This window comes from Sorex fumeus, unplaced genomic scaffold (genome assembly GCF_029834395.1).
Source record: "Sorex fumeus unplaced genomic scaffold, SorFum_2.1 ptg000021l, whole genome shotgun sequence".
Classification (NCBI taxonomy): domain Eukaryota; kingdom Metazoa; phylum Chordata; class Mammalia; order Eulipotyphla; family Soricidae; genus Sorex; species Sorex fumeus.
In genome coordinates, this window is record NW_026606078.1 from 1,275,757 (window position 1) to 1,288,100 (window position 12,344).

A 12,344-nucleotide genomic window follows, 5' to 3' on the forward strand; every position below is an offset into this window, starting at 1 on the left:
TAAGCCAATTTTATGACTTAATTTTTTTCTAACAGCTGTATAGTATTCCTTTTGTGTAGATATAACACTATTTCTTTAACGAATCATCTGTTCTCAGGCACTCAGCTTGTTTCCAGATTCTGCCTAGAGTGAACAGTGCTGCAATGAACATACACTTGCAGATGTCATTTCTGCTGTGCATTGTTGCAGTTGGGAGGTATATTCCTAGAAGTGGTATTGTAAGGTCATATGGAAGTTCAATTATTAGCTTTTTGAGGAATGCCCACATTGTTCTCCATATTGTTGGACTAGTCAACATTCCCACCAACAGCCAAAGGAGATTCCCTTTCTCCCTGAATCCACGCCAGCACTGGTTGTTATTCTTTTTGATGTGTGCCAGTCTGTGGTGTAAGGTTATATCCCATTGTTGTTTAATCTGCATCTTCCTGATGATTAAAAAATGCAGAACATTTTTTCATGTGCCTTTTGATCATTTGTATTTCTTCTTTGAGAAAATTTCTGCTCATGTCTTCTCCCCAATTTATGATGGGGTTGGAGGTTTTTTCCTTATAAAATTCCACCAGTGCTTTATATATTTTGGATATTAACCCTTATCTGATGGGTATGGGGTAAATATTTTTCCCATTCTGTGGGCTGTCTCTCTATCTTGCTCACGGTTTCTTTTGAGGTCAGAAGCTTCTTAGCTTAATATAGTCCTCTTTGTTTATTTTGTTCTCACTTGCTTGGTTAATGATGTTTCATCCTTAAAGATGCTTTAAGCTTCAGTACCATGTAGGGTTCTGCATAGGTGTTCCTCTATGTACTTTATGGATTCAGGTATGATATTGAGGTCTTTAATCCACTTTGATGTAAGTTTTCTGCCTAGTATTAGGGATCTGAGTTCATTCTTTTTCATGTAGCTGTCCAGTTTTTCCAGCACCACCTGTTGGACAGGCTTTCCTTGATCCATTTTGCAGTTCTTGCTCCTTTATCAAAGGTTAAGAGATCATATATTTGAAGGTCTGTGTCAGGATATTCAACTCTATTTCTTTGGTTTGCAGGTCTGTCTCTATTCCAATTCCATGCTGTTTTAATTACTACTGCTTTGTAGTACAGTTAAAAGTTGGCGATGTGATGCCTCCCGTCTTCTATTCCCCAAGGATTACTTTAACTATTCATGGAGGTTTATGGTTCCATATAAATTCCAGGAGTGTTTTGTCTATTTCTTTGAAAAGTGCTTTGCTGAGGGAGTATTGCTATTTTAAAGATACTAATCCTTTCAATCCATGAGCAGGGGATGTATCTCCATTTCCTCGTGTCTTCTTTTATTTCCTGAAATAGTGTTTTATAGTTTTGTTTATACAGGTCCCTCACATCTTTATTAAATTTATTCCAAGATACTTGATTTTCTGAGGCACAGTTGTGAACAGGATTGTTTTCTAATATCTCCCACTTCCCTTTCATTATCTGTATATAGGGAAACAATGGATTTTTGGGTATTGATTTCATAACCTTCCACTTTACTGTACAATCCTATTGTTACTAGGGATTTTTTGTAGATTCTTGAAGATTTTTTAAGTTTAGTATCATGTCATGTGGAAATAGTGATAGCTTGATCCCTTCATTTTCTATCTGGATGCCCTTCATATCTTTTCCTTGCCTAACTGGCAGGTACTTTCAGTACTATATTGAATAGAAGTGGTGAGAGAATGGGCAAGCTTGTTTTGTCCCTGATCTTAGAGTTGAGTCTCTTATCTTCACCCAATTGAGAATACTGCTTTCTGTAGTCTTGTGGTAGATGGGTTTGATACTGAGGAAAGTTTCTTCAACTCCTATTTGTTTGTGAATCTTTGTATTGTTCCTTCAAGTATGAAAGAAAATCTAGCTGGGTAAATTTTCTTGGTGAGGCATTCATTTCATTCAGTTTTTTTCACTCTGTCCTGCACTGTTTTGGGGCCCAGGGAGTTTTGTCAGATAAATCTGCTGTAAATCTTAAGGATGTTCCTTTATAAGCAATTTTCTTCTTTGTTTTGCAGCTTTCAGAATTCTATATCTATAATTTTCATCATTCTGATTAGGATATGTCTTTGAGTAGTTTTATTTGGATTTTATCTGAATTTCTTTTAGTTGACACCCTTTGGGAGTCCTGAATCTGAGTGCATGTTCTCTTCAGCTCTTCATGTCTCAGCAATGATGACTTTGACAGTTGGTTTTTCATCAGGTCTTTCTTCCTGTCCCTCTGGGACTCCAATGATTCTTCAGATATTCTCCTTGGCTTCCTCCAAGACTGTTATTCCAATTTTCTCTTGATATCTTTTTTTTTAAGCTCTATTCCCATTTTCTGCTGTTGTTTTTTGCACTCATCTTGGAGCTCACTGGTTTTGTTCTTAGCAGCTGTTACTCTGCTACAGAGGCCTTACACTGAGCTTTTCATTTCACTTACCAAATTTTTTAGGTCCGGCATTTCTGTTTGTATTTTCATTTTCATTTTCCTCATTTCTGCTCTCATATCTTCCTGTATTTTATTGGCAGTGCATTTCATTTCTTCTTTGAGCTTCTCATGCATCTTAATAGCTACATTCTAAATTTCTTATTCAGGAGGTTATGTAGCTCATTATTACTATTTCATTCATCTGAGAAAGCAAATTCACTCACAAGCCTGGTGAGTTCCTGCAGTGTTTTATCATTGTGACCTTTGCATTTTGGAGTTGTTTCCTGTGTGTTGTTGTATGTTTAGGCCCCTGAAGTTGGGCTGTCTTTGTGTGTGAGCTATCGGTAGTTGAAGAAATGTGAGGCCTGTGTTCATTGGTACCTCTAATATAGGACATAGATGAAGTAACTTCTTGTGGATGCTAGTCGTCCTTGCAGTTTTGGGTTTAGAGATTTCAAATGGATGCCATGAGGGTTGGTTCCAGGGGCGAAACACTAAAGGTTCAACTTTCCTTTGTATTGGGGGTTGGATTTTATAGTAGGGGATGGGAGAAAGCTCATCACAGTTTGAGAAGTTAGATTAGAGCACTAGGAGTAGTGGCTGACTGGGGAGCATGCTTATGTTTTAGAGGTACAATGTTACCACAACTAACCCACCATCAGTTACAGTGTCCTTCCACCAAAGTTTATTTGACCCTTTCATCCCACCCCCACAACTCAATTCTGTATTCAGACTGTTATAATTTTTAAATATAACAATTAGTTTAAATTTTATTAATTGATAGTATTAAAAGTCATATATAACTAATAGTTATAGGTAGCATCTCTTCCCATCCTTCATTCCTCTGCTTTTAGTAAACTTAGTTCTCTACACTAGTTTTCATGTTCTCTTGCCTTTGGCCAATGTTATTCCCTTATTGCATTTCTTTATATCCCACATATAATCATCCTATATCTGTCTCCTTTTTTTTGTGACTCATTTTATTCAGCATGATAGTCTCCAGTTCCAACCATGTAGTGGAAAATTGTATTATTTCATCTCTTCTTATCGCTAAATAGTATTCCAATGTATATCTATCAAAGTTTCTTTATCCAGTTATTTGTTTTTGGAAACTTGGATTGTTTCCATTTTTGACTATTGTGAATAGTGCTGCAGTGAACGAAGGTGTAAATGTCTTTTTTAATAGTGATTTGGAGCCCTTGAGGTAGATGTCAAGAAGTGCTATTGCGGAGTCACATGGAAGCATAATTCTTAGTTTTTTTTTAGAAGAGTGTATATGATTTTCCAAAGAAGCTGGAATCGACATACCTTCCAATAGTGGATGTGGGTTCCATTTCCCCCACACCAGTACTGATTGCTTTGGTTCTTTCAAATAAAGTCACCTGTGTGAGGTGGCATATTATTGTTTTGATGATGTTATGAAGAGCATTTTTCATAACTTATTTATCCATTCATGTGTTGATATGCACTTCAGGTATTTCTTGATCTTGGCCATTGTAAATAGTGCTACCGTGAATGTAGTCATGCAAATATATTTTCTTTTTAATTATAAATATAATTTTCTTTAGTTTTGGGGTAGTGGTAAAGTATTGGATGGTAGCTATATTTTTATGTTTTGAGGAATATCCATACTGCTTTCCGTGGAAACTGATAAATTTACATTCTTGCCAGCAGTGAAAAGGGGATTCCTTTTTCTACAAATACTTCTCAGCATTTTATTTCTGACTTTTTGATTTTTGATACGGGTCACTCTTTATGGTATGATGTGATATATTACTATCCTTTTGATTTGCCTTTTTTGATGATCAGTGATAATGAGCATTTTTCTATGTGCCTGTTGAACAACTGTGTGTCTTCTTTGGAGAGGTGTCTGTTCAGCATCTCTTTACAGTTTTGAATTTTTTCTGTTCTTTTTATTCTTGTTATTTATGTATTGTAATATTAACCATTTGTAAGATGTATGCTGTATCTTGATTATTTGGGGAAAAGCACACCTGGAAGTGCTCAGGGGCTATTCCAACCCTACTGCTAGTGTAGAAGGTCACTTCCTATGATATGCAGGACATTACGCAGTTTTGGCTATTGAAGCCAGGCCTCCTTTTAGCAAAGTATACACTTACCCCTTTGAATGCCACCCTGCCCTTTGCAACATGATTTTTTAAAGAATGTTAAAAGATGTTTGGGGGATGGAGGGGGAAATCACAATAGCAGATAAAAGCATGAGACAATTTTAGCAGAAACCAAAGGAAAAGGCATGAATTTTGTGTGTTTTTGTGTGTATGTGTGTGTATGTTTTGTTTGGGGACCAGACCGCGCAGGGATTACTCTTGGCTTTTCATGCAGGAGACATTCCTGGAGGTTCTCTGGGGACAATATGAGATGCCAGGGATCAAACCTGGGTCTGCCAAATGCAAGGCAGGTGCCTTACCCATTGTACTATTCCTCTGGCCCCAAGACATTAATTTTTTTCTTTACACAACTTTATTCTATTTTTTATAGTTGTGTTCATCAATAACTTATCATTACATTATTTTCTTTCTTTGCACATTTTAAAAATGCACAGTGATTTTCAAAGTTATTCATAATTGGGTTTTAGACATATAATATTGTAGCACCAATCCCACCACAAGGATCAACTTCCCTTCACCAGTGTTCCCAGGTTCCCTCCCTTATCTCACCCCTGCACTCTGTATCCCACTGCGTACCATGTCCCAACCTGCCCTATTGGAGGCACCTTTATAACTCTTGTTGTTAATATTTGGGTCCCTTGATTTAGTGTTGTTGACTCTGTAGTTTGGATATTTGGCTCTATCATTCATTAATACCACCTTTGTACCTGGCTCCCCTATTATGGCCCCTGTGGTTATTATCTGTCTCTTCTCCCCCTCCCATCCAGTCTTTCTTTCCTACTCCTCCCTATATTCTGGGGCCAAAGTTGATCAGGGCATCCTTACTTTATAACATTGCAATTTATCATCCAGTTTATACTCCTGTCCACAGCAAGGGTTTACTATGTGTTAATCTGCTAGGTCAGGGAGAACTTCATGAGTTACAAGGTCATTAAGATACCTCTCCCAATTAATATAATAGTTTATTCAAAAAATAATGTGTGAAACTTTTGTTTTGATCACTGGCTCTGTGTTCAGGCATCACCTCTGGAGGTGCTTAGGGGACCATATTTGATTCTGGGGATTGAATCTCGGTCAGCTGTCTTCAAGAAAAACACCATACCCCCTGTACTATCTCTCTGGTGTTCAGCATGTGCAAATTTGACAGGTCACTTAACTTTTTTATTTTTTTATCTTTTATTACCACTTTTGGGATCTTCATTTAGATATTAGTAGACATGACTTATGACCTTCTTACTAGGCTCCTGTTATATGTCTTGCTTGCTTCTCACAAAGTCCTGAAAGATGGAAACTTACTATTTTATAGAAGAAACCAGGGATGTAGTGATAATATGGCAGGGCATTTATCTTGCATGCAACTGACCTGGGTCCAATCCTCAGCATCACATATGGTCCCCTGAGCAGTACTGGAAGTAATTGCTAAGTGCAGAGCCAAGAGTAACCCATGAGTATTGCTGTGTGTGACCTGAAAGCAAGAAGAAGAAGAAGAAGAAGGAGAAGGAGAAGGAGAAGGAGAAGGAGAAGGAGAAGGAGAAGGAGAAGGAGAAGAAATAGAAGGAGAAGGGGGAAAGGAAGAAGAAGAGGAAGAAGGAGGGGAAGGGTAGGGGAGGAGATGGGGGAGGAGAAGGAAGAAAAAACTGATTTTCAGAGAAATTAAAGAACAAGCTCTGTGTGTGTATATATGTGTGTTTTCTTAATATCACTTTGCTTTTCAATTAATCATTTAGGCTCTATTTAGGTACATGGCCTGTATGGGGAGGGCTGGAGCAATAGCACAGCAGTAGGGTGTTTGCCTTGCAAGCTGCCCGCCCGGCTGAGCCTGGTTTGATACCTCCACCCCTCTCAGAGAGCCTGGCAAGCTACCGAGAGTATCTCGCCCACATGGCAAAGCCTAGAAAGCTACCCACAACGTATTCGATATGCCAAACACAGTAACAACAAGTCTCACAATGGAGACGTTACTGGGCCCGCTCGACCAAATTGATGAACAACAGGAGGACAGTGCTATTGACAGTGCAGTGTTAGGTACATGATTTTAAGTCAAAGAATGAAGCAGACTATGGAGAGCTGGAGCAATAGCACAACGGTAGGGCGTTTGCCTTGTGCGCAGCCAGCCTGGCCGAGCCAGGTTCGATTCCTCCGCCCCTCTCGGACAGCCTGGCAAGCTACCGAGAGTATTCAATATGCCAAAGACAGTAACAAGAAGTCTCATAATGGAGACGTTACTGGGCCTGCTCGAGCAAATCAATGAACAACAGGAGGACAGTGACATGGAGTTTCAAAAGAGTCTAAATTCTCTTTTGATCCTCAGTGTGATTTTGATCTTCACTGCCACAACCCTGCTTTTATATTTACCAGTTTGGGCACATAAGAAGTTTTCTCGGTCTGGGTCTAATTTTCCATTTTGCTCCATGTATTACTTACTAATTATTTCTTTGAAGCAGCTTGAGATGAACAGAATTTGGGATGCATGTAGCAGGTTCAGTTTCTTCTAAAAAACTTCCTGCAATGCTCAAAATGGTATTCAAAAGATATTAAATCTCTGGATTTTTGAGGTATCACTGTTTTGATTGTATTTGCTCGAGCGGGCCCAGTAACATCTCCATTGGAGACTTTGTTGTTACTGTGTTTGGCATATCGAATACTCTCGGTAGCTTGCCGGGCTCTCCGAGAGGGGCAGAGGAATCGAACTCGGGTCGGCCATGTTGGCCGCTTGTAAGGCGAACGCCCTACCCGCTGTGCTATCGCTCCAGCCGATAGCACAGCGGTAGGGCGTTTGCCTTGCACGCAACCAACATGGCCGACCCGAGTTCGATTCCTCCGCCCCTCTCAGAGAGCCCGGCAAGCTACTGAGACAGTATCTCGCCCGCACGGCAGAGCCTGGCAAGCTCCCCGTGACGTATTCGATATGCCAAACACAGTAACAACAAAGTCTCCAATGGAGACGTTACTGGGCCCGCTCGAGCAAATCGATGAACAACGGGAGGGCCTTTACCTTTACCACTGTTTTGATTGATTTTTTTTTAATGGGAAGGCCAGACTCTCATGGAGCGACTATTGAGTGTTCACTAGAACTGGATTGGTTCACGCTATTTGTCCCAGGAGTATCACAGAGGGACCTAGCGGTAGTTATTGTAATCTGCAAGTGCTTCAATTTTTTACTTTTTTTTATTCAATTTTTTATTCAGTTTTTTTTTTTCGGTTTATTTTATTTTACTTTTATTCAGTTCCCACTAGTCTTACCAATGGCTAAGTCAGGGACAGATGGAGCCATAAGGTGGGATATTATGACAGACAGCCCTGAGAGATCCAGGAATGGTGCCAAAGTTTGCCATCAAGTAAATCTGCTGCCTTTGAAAGATCTGCCTGTCTCTGAAAGGCACATTCTAGACAAGTCTGGGACTGAATTTTAAAAAATTCTATCAAACCATACATTTCACTTCTATGTCCTTGGAGTGATGTAAATTTTTATGAGATGTGTAAAGCACAAAACAGACCTGGCAGCAAGTATTCTGACTTTACTGCGTGAATGGCGACTGGTGAAAAGAAACTGTAGAGATATGGTACTGTTTGAATGAAGAGTATCACTGTCACCGTTCTCCCGTTGTTCATCAATTTTCTCGAGCAGGTCCAGTAACATCTTCATTGTGAGACTTTGTTATTGAAGAGTATATTGTAACTCTATTAAGAAATGTGACGGAAATGCCCAGTGGCAATAGTAATGAAGAACAGACTGGTCTTCATTAGGATTTGGGGGTGAAAAGTTTGGGAAAGGAATTCTAGGACAACGGAGAAGGAGAACAGTGTCTGCCACAGAGGTTGGCTGGGGAATGAGAGGGAAATTGAAGATGTTGGTGGAGGGTAGATAAAGGAATTAGTGTTGGAACAATATAGACAAAATAATTGATATATATCTGAGACTCAATCGTAATTATCTCTGTAACTTTGTAATTCATGTTGATTCAATAAAAAAATAAGTGTGATGAAAAGAAGAAAAGAGCTAATGTGTTTTATGAAGTTACAAAATATTAGAATAGTTTTAACTGCAATATAGAGAACTTTCTATTTATTTATTTATTTATTTATTTATTTATTTTTATATAATTTATTTATTTATTGAATCACTGTGGGAAAAGTTACAGAGCTTTCGGGTTTAGGTCTCAGTCATGTAGATACCGAACACATTTCCCTTTACCAATACTCATTTTTAACCCCGAACCCCAATAGACCCCCACCTCCCACCCCTCCCAATTATTGTGAGGCAGATGAGTTCTAGTTAATACTCTATCTACTTTGACTAGATAGATTATTTCGATAGAAGATGCACAACTATTGTTTAGAGCTTACGACCCACCCCCCCCCCCCCCAATCACACATGCTGAAACAGCGTTGTGAAATGATTTGCTTTCTACAACTTGGTTTAAGAATAAAATGAGGTCGCGCGGCCGCGATAGCGGCCGCGCGGTTTTGAATTTCTGCTATTTTACTTATTGACCCTGGAAGAATTTCTATTAAAAGTTAGCTAGTTAAGAGATTGATTTCTGTGCCCTGGAGTCGTGGCCGTGCCGGAGAGCCGCTCGTGGGGGGCAGCTGGCGACCTTGGTGGGGCGTGGGGGACGGCCCACAAAGCCCCCCTTCCCATGAGGTCCCCGCCGCTCCCCCGAGCCCGGCTCAAACCCGCTTTCCACAAGGCTCCCGTGCGGCCGCCATCTTTCTTTCCAGAGAGGAGCAGGCGGGCCGGTCAACGCCCTTCCCCCTCCGGGCAGGCTTGGTGGCGCGGATCAACACAAGTCCATTTGCTTTTCTGCTCCAAGCGGCTGGTTCTCTGTGCTAAGTCCTTGTGCCTCCGGGGCCGTGGCCGTGCCGGAGAGCCGCTCGTGGGGGGCAGCTGGCGACCTTGGTGGGGCGTGGGGGACGGCCCACAAAGCCCCCCTTCCCATGAGGTCCCCGCCGCTCCCCCGAGCCCGGCTCAAACCCGCTTTCCACAAGGCTCCCGTGCGGCCGCCATCTTTCTTTCCAGAGAGGAGCAGGCGGGCCGGTCAACGCCCTTCCCCCTCCGGGCAGGCTTGGTGGCGCGGATCAACACAAGTCCATTTGCTTTTCTGCTCCAAGCGGCTGGTTCTCTGTGCTAAGTCCTTGTGCCTCCGGGGCCGTGGCCGTGCCGGAGAGCCGCTCGTGGGGGGCAGCTGGCGACCTTGGTGGGGCGTGGGGGACGGCCCACAAAGCCCCCCTTCCCATGAGGTCCCCGCCGCTCCCCCGAGCCCGGCTCAAACCCGCTTTCCACAAGGCTCCCGTGCGGCCGCCATCTTTCTTTCCAGAGAGGAGCAGGCGGGCCGGTCAACGCCCTTCCCCCTCCGGGCAGGCTTGGTGGCGCGGATCAACACAAGTCCATTTGCTTTTCTGCTCCAAGCGGCTGGTTCTCTGTGCTAAGTCCTTGTGCCTCCGGGGCCGTGGCCGTGCCGGAGAGCCGCTCGTGGGGGGCAGCTGGCGACCTTGGTGGGGCGTGGGGGACGGCCCACAAAGCCCCCCTTCCCATGAGGTCCCCGCCGCTCCCCCGAGCCCGGCTCAAACCCGCTTTCCACAAGGCTCCCGTGCGGCCGCCATCTTTCTTTCCAGAGAGGAGCAGGCGGGCCGGTCAACGCCCTTCCCCCTCCGGGCAGGCTTGGTGGCGCGGATCAACACAAGTCCATTTGCTTTTCTGCTCCAAGCGGCTGGTTCTCTGTGCTAAGTCCTTGTGCCTCCGGGGCCGTGGCCGTGCCGGAGAGCCGCTCGTGGGGGGCAGCTGGCGACCTTGGTGGGGCGTGGGGGACGGCCCACAAAGCCCCCCTTCCCATGAGGTCCCCGCCGCTCCCCCGAGCCCGGCTCAAACCCGCTTTCCACAAGGCTCCCGTGCGGCCGCCATCTTTCTTTCCAGAGAGGAGCAGGCGGGCCGGTCAACGCCCTTCCCCCTCCGGGCAGGCTTGGTGGCGCGGATCAACACAAGTCCATTTGCTTTTCTGCTCCAAGCGGCTGGTTCTCTGTGCTAAGTCCTTGTGCCTCCGGGGCCGTGGCCGTGCCGGAGAGCCGCTCGTGGGGGGCAGCTGGCGACCTTGGTGGGGCGTGGGGGACGGCCCACAAAGCCCCCCTTCCCATGAGGTCCCCGCCGCTCCCCCGAGCCCGGCTCAAACCCGCTTTCCACAAGGCTCCCGTGCGGCCGCCATCTTTCTTTCCAGAGAGGAGCAGGCGGGCCGGTCAACGCCCTTCCCCCTCCGGGCAGGCTTGGTGGCGCGGATCAACACAAGTCCATTTGCTTTTCTGCTCCAAGCGGCTGGTTCTCTGTGCTAAGTCCTTGTGCCTCCGGGGCCGTGGCCGTGCCGGAGAGCCGCTCGTGGGGGGCAGCTGGCGACCTTGGTGGGGCGTGGGGGACGGCCCACAAAGCCCCCCTTCCCATGAGGTCCCCGCCGCTCCCCCGAGCCCGGCTCAAACCCGCTTTCCACAAGGCTCCCGTGCGGCCGCCATCTTTCTTTCCAGAGAGGAGCAGGCGGGCCGGTCAACGCCCTTCCCCCTCCGGGCAGGCTTGGTGGCGCGGATCAACACAAGTCCATTTGCTTTTCTGCTCCAAGCGGCTGGTTCTCTGTGCTAAGTCCTTGTGCCTCCGGGGCCGTGGCCGTGCCGGAGAGCCGCTCGTGGGGGGCAGCTGGCGACCTTGGTGGGGCGTGGGGGACGGCCCACAAAGCCCCCCTTCCCATGAGGTCCCCGCCGCTCCCCCGAGCCCGGCTCAAACCCGCTTTCCACAAGGCTCCCGTGCGGCCGCCATCTTTCTTTCCAGAGAGGAGCAGGCGGGCCGGTCAACGCCCTTCCCCCTCCGGGCAGGCTTGGTGGCGCGGATCAACACAAGTCCATTTGCTTTTCTGCTCCAAGCGGCTGGTTCTCTGTGCTAAGTCCTTGTGCCTCCGGGGCCGTGGCCGTGCCGGAGAGCCGCTCGTGGGGGGCAGCTGGCGACCTTGGTGGGGCGTGGGGGACGGCCCACAAAGCCCCCCTTCCCATGAGGTCCCCGCCGCTCCCCCGAGCCCGGCTCAAACCCGCTTTCCACAAGGCTCCCGTGCGGCCGCCATCTTTCTTTCCAGAGAGGAGCAGGCGGGCCGGTCAACGCCCTTCCCCCTCCGGGCAGGCTTGGTGGCGCGGATCAACACAAGTCCATTTGCTTTTCTGCTCCAAGCGGCTGGTTCTCTGTGCTAAGTCCTTGTGCCTCCGGGGCCGTGGCCGTGCCGGAGAGCCGCTCGTGGGGGGCAGCTGGCGACCTTGGTGGGGCGTGGGGGACGGCCCACAAAGCCCCCCTTCCCATGAGGTCCCCGCCGCTCCCCCGAGCCCGGCTCAAACCCGCTTTCCACAAGGCTCCCGTGCGGCCGCCATCTTTCTTTCCAGAGAGGAGCAGGCGGGCCGGTCAACGCCCTTCCCCCTCCGGGCAGGCTTGGTGGCGCGGATCAACACAAGTCCATTTGCTTTTCTGCTCCAAGCGGCTGGTTCTCTGTGCTAAGTCCTTGTGCCTCCGGGGCCGTGGCCGTGCCAGAGAGCCGCTCGTGGGGGGCAGCTGGCGACCTTGGTGGGGCGTGGGGGACGGCCCACAAAGCCCCCCTTCCCATGAGGTCCCCGCCGCTCCCCCGAGCCCGGCTCAAACCCGCTTTCCACAAGGCTCCCGTGCGGCCGCCATCTTTCTTTCCAGAGAGGAGCAGGCGGGCCGGTCAACGCCCTTCCCCCTCCGGGCAGGCTTGGTGGCGCGGATCAACACAAGTCCATTTGCTTTTCTGCTCCAAGCGGCTGGTTCT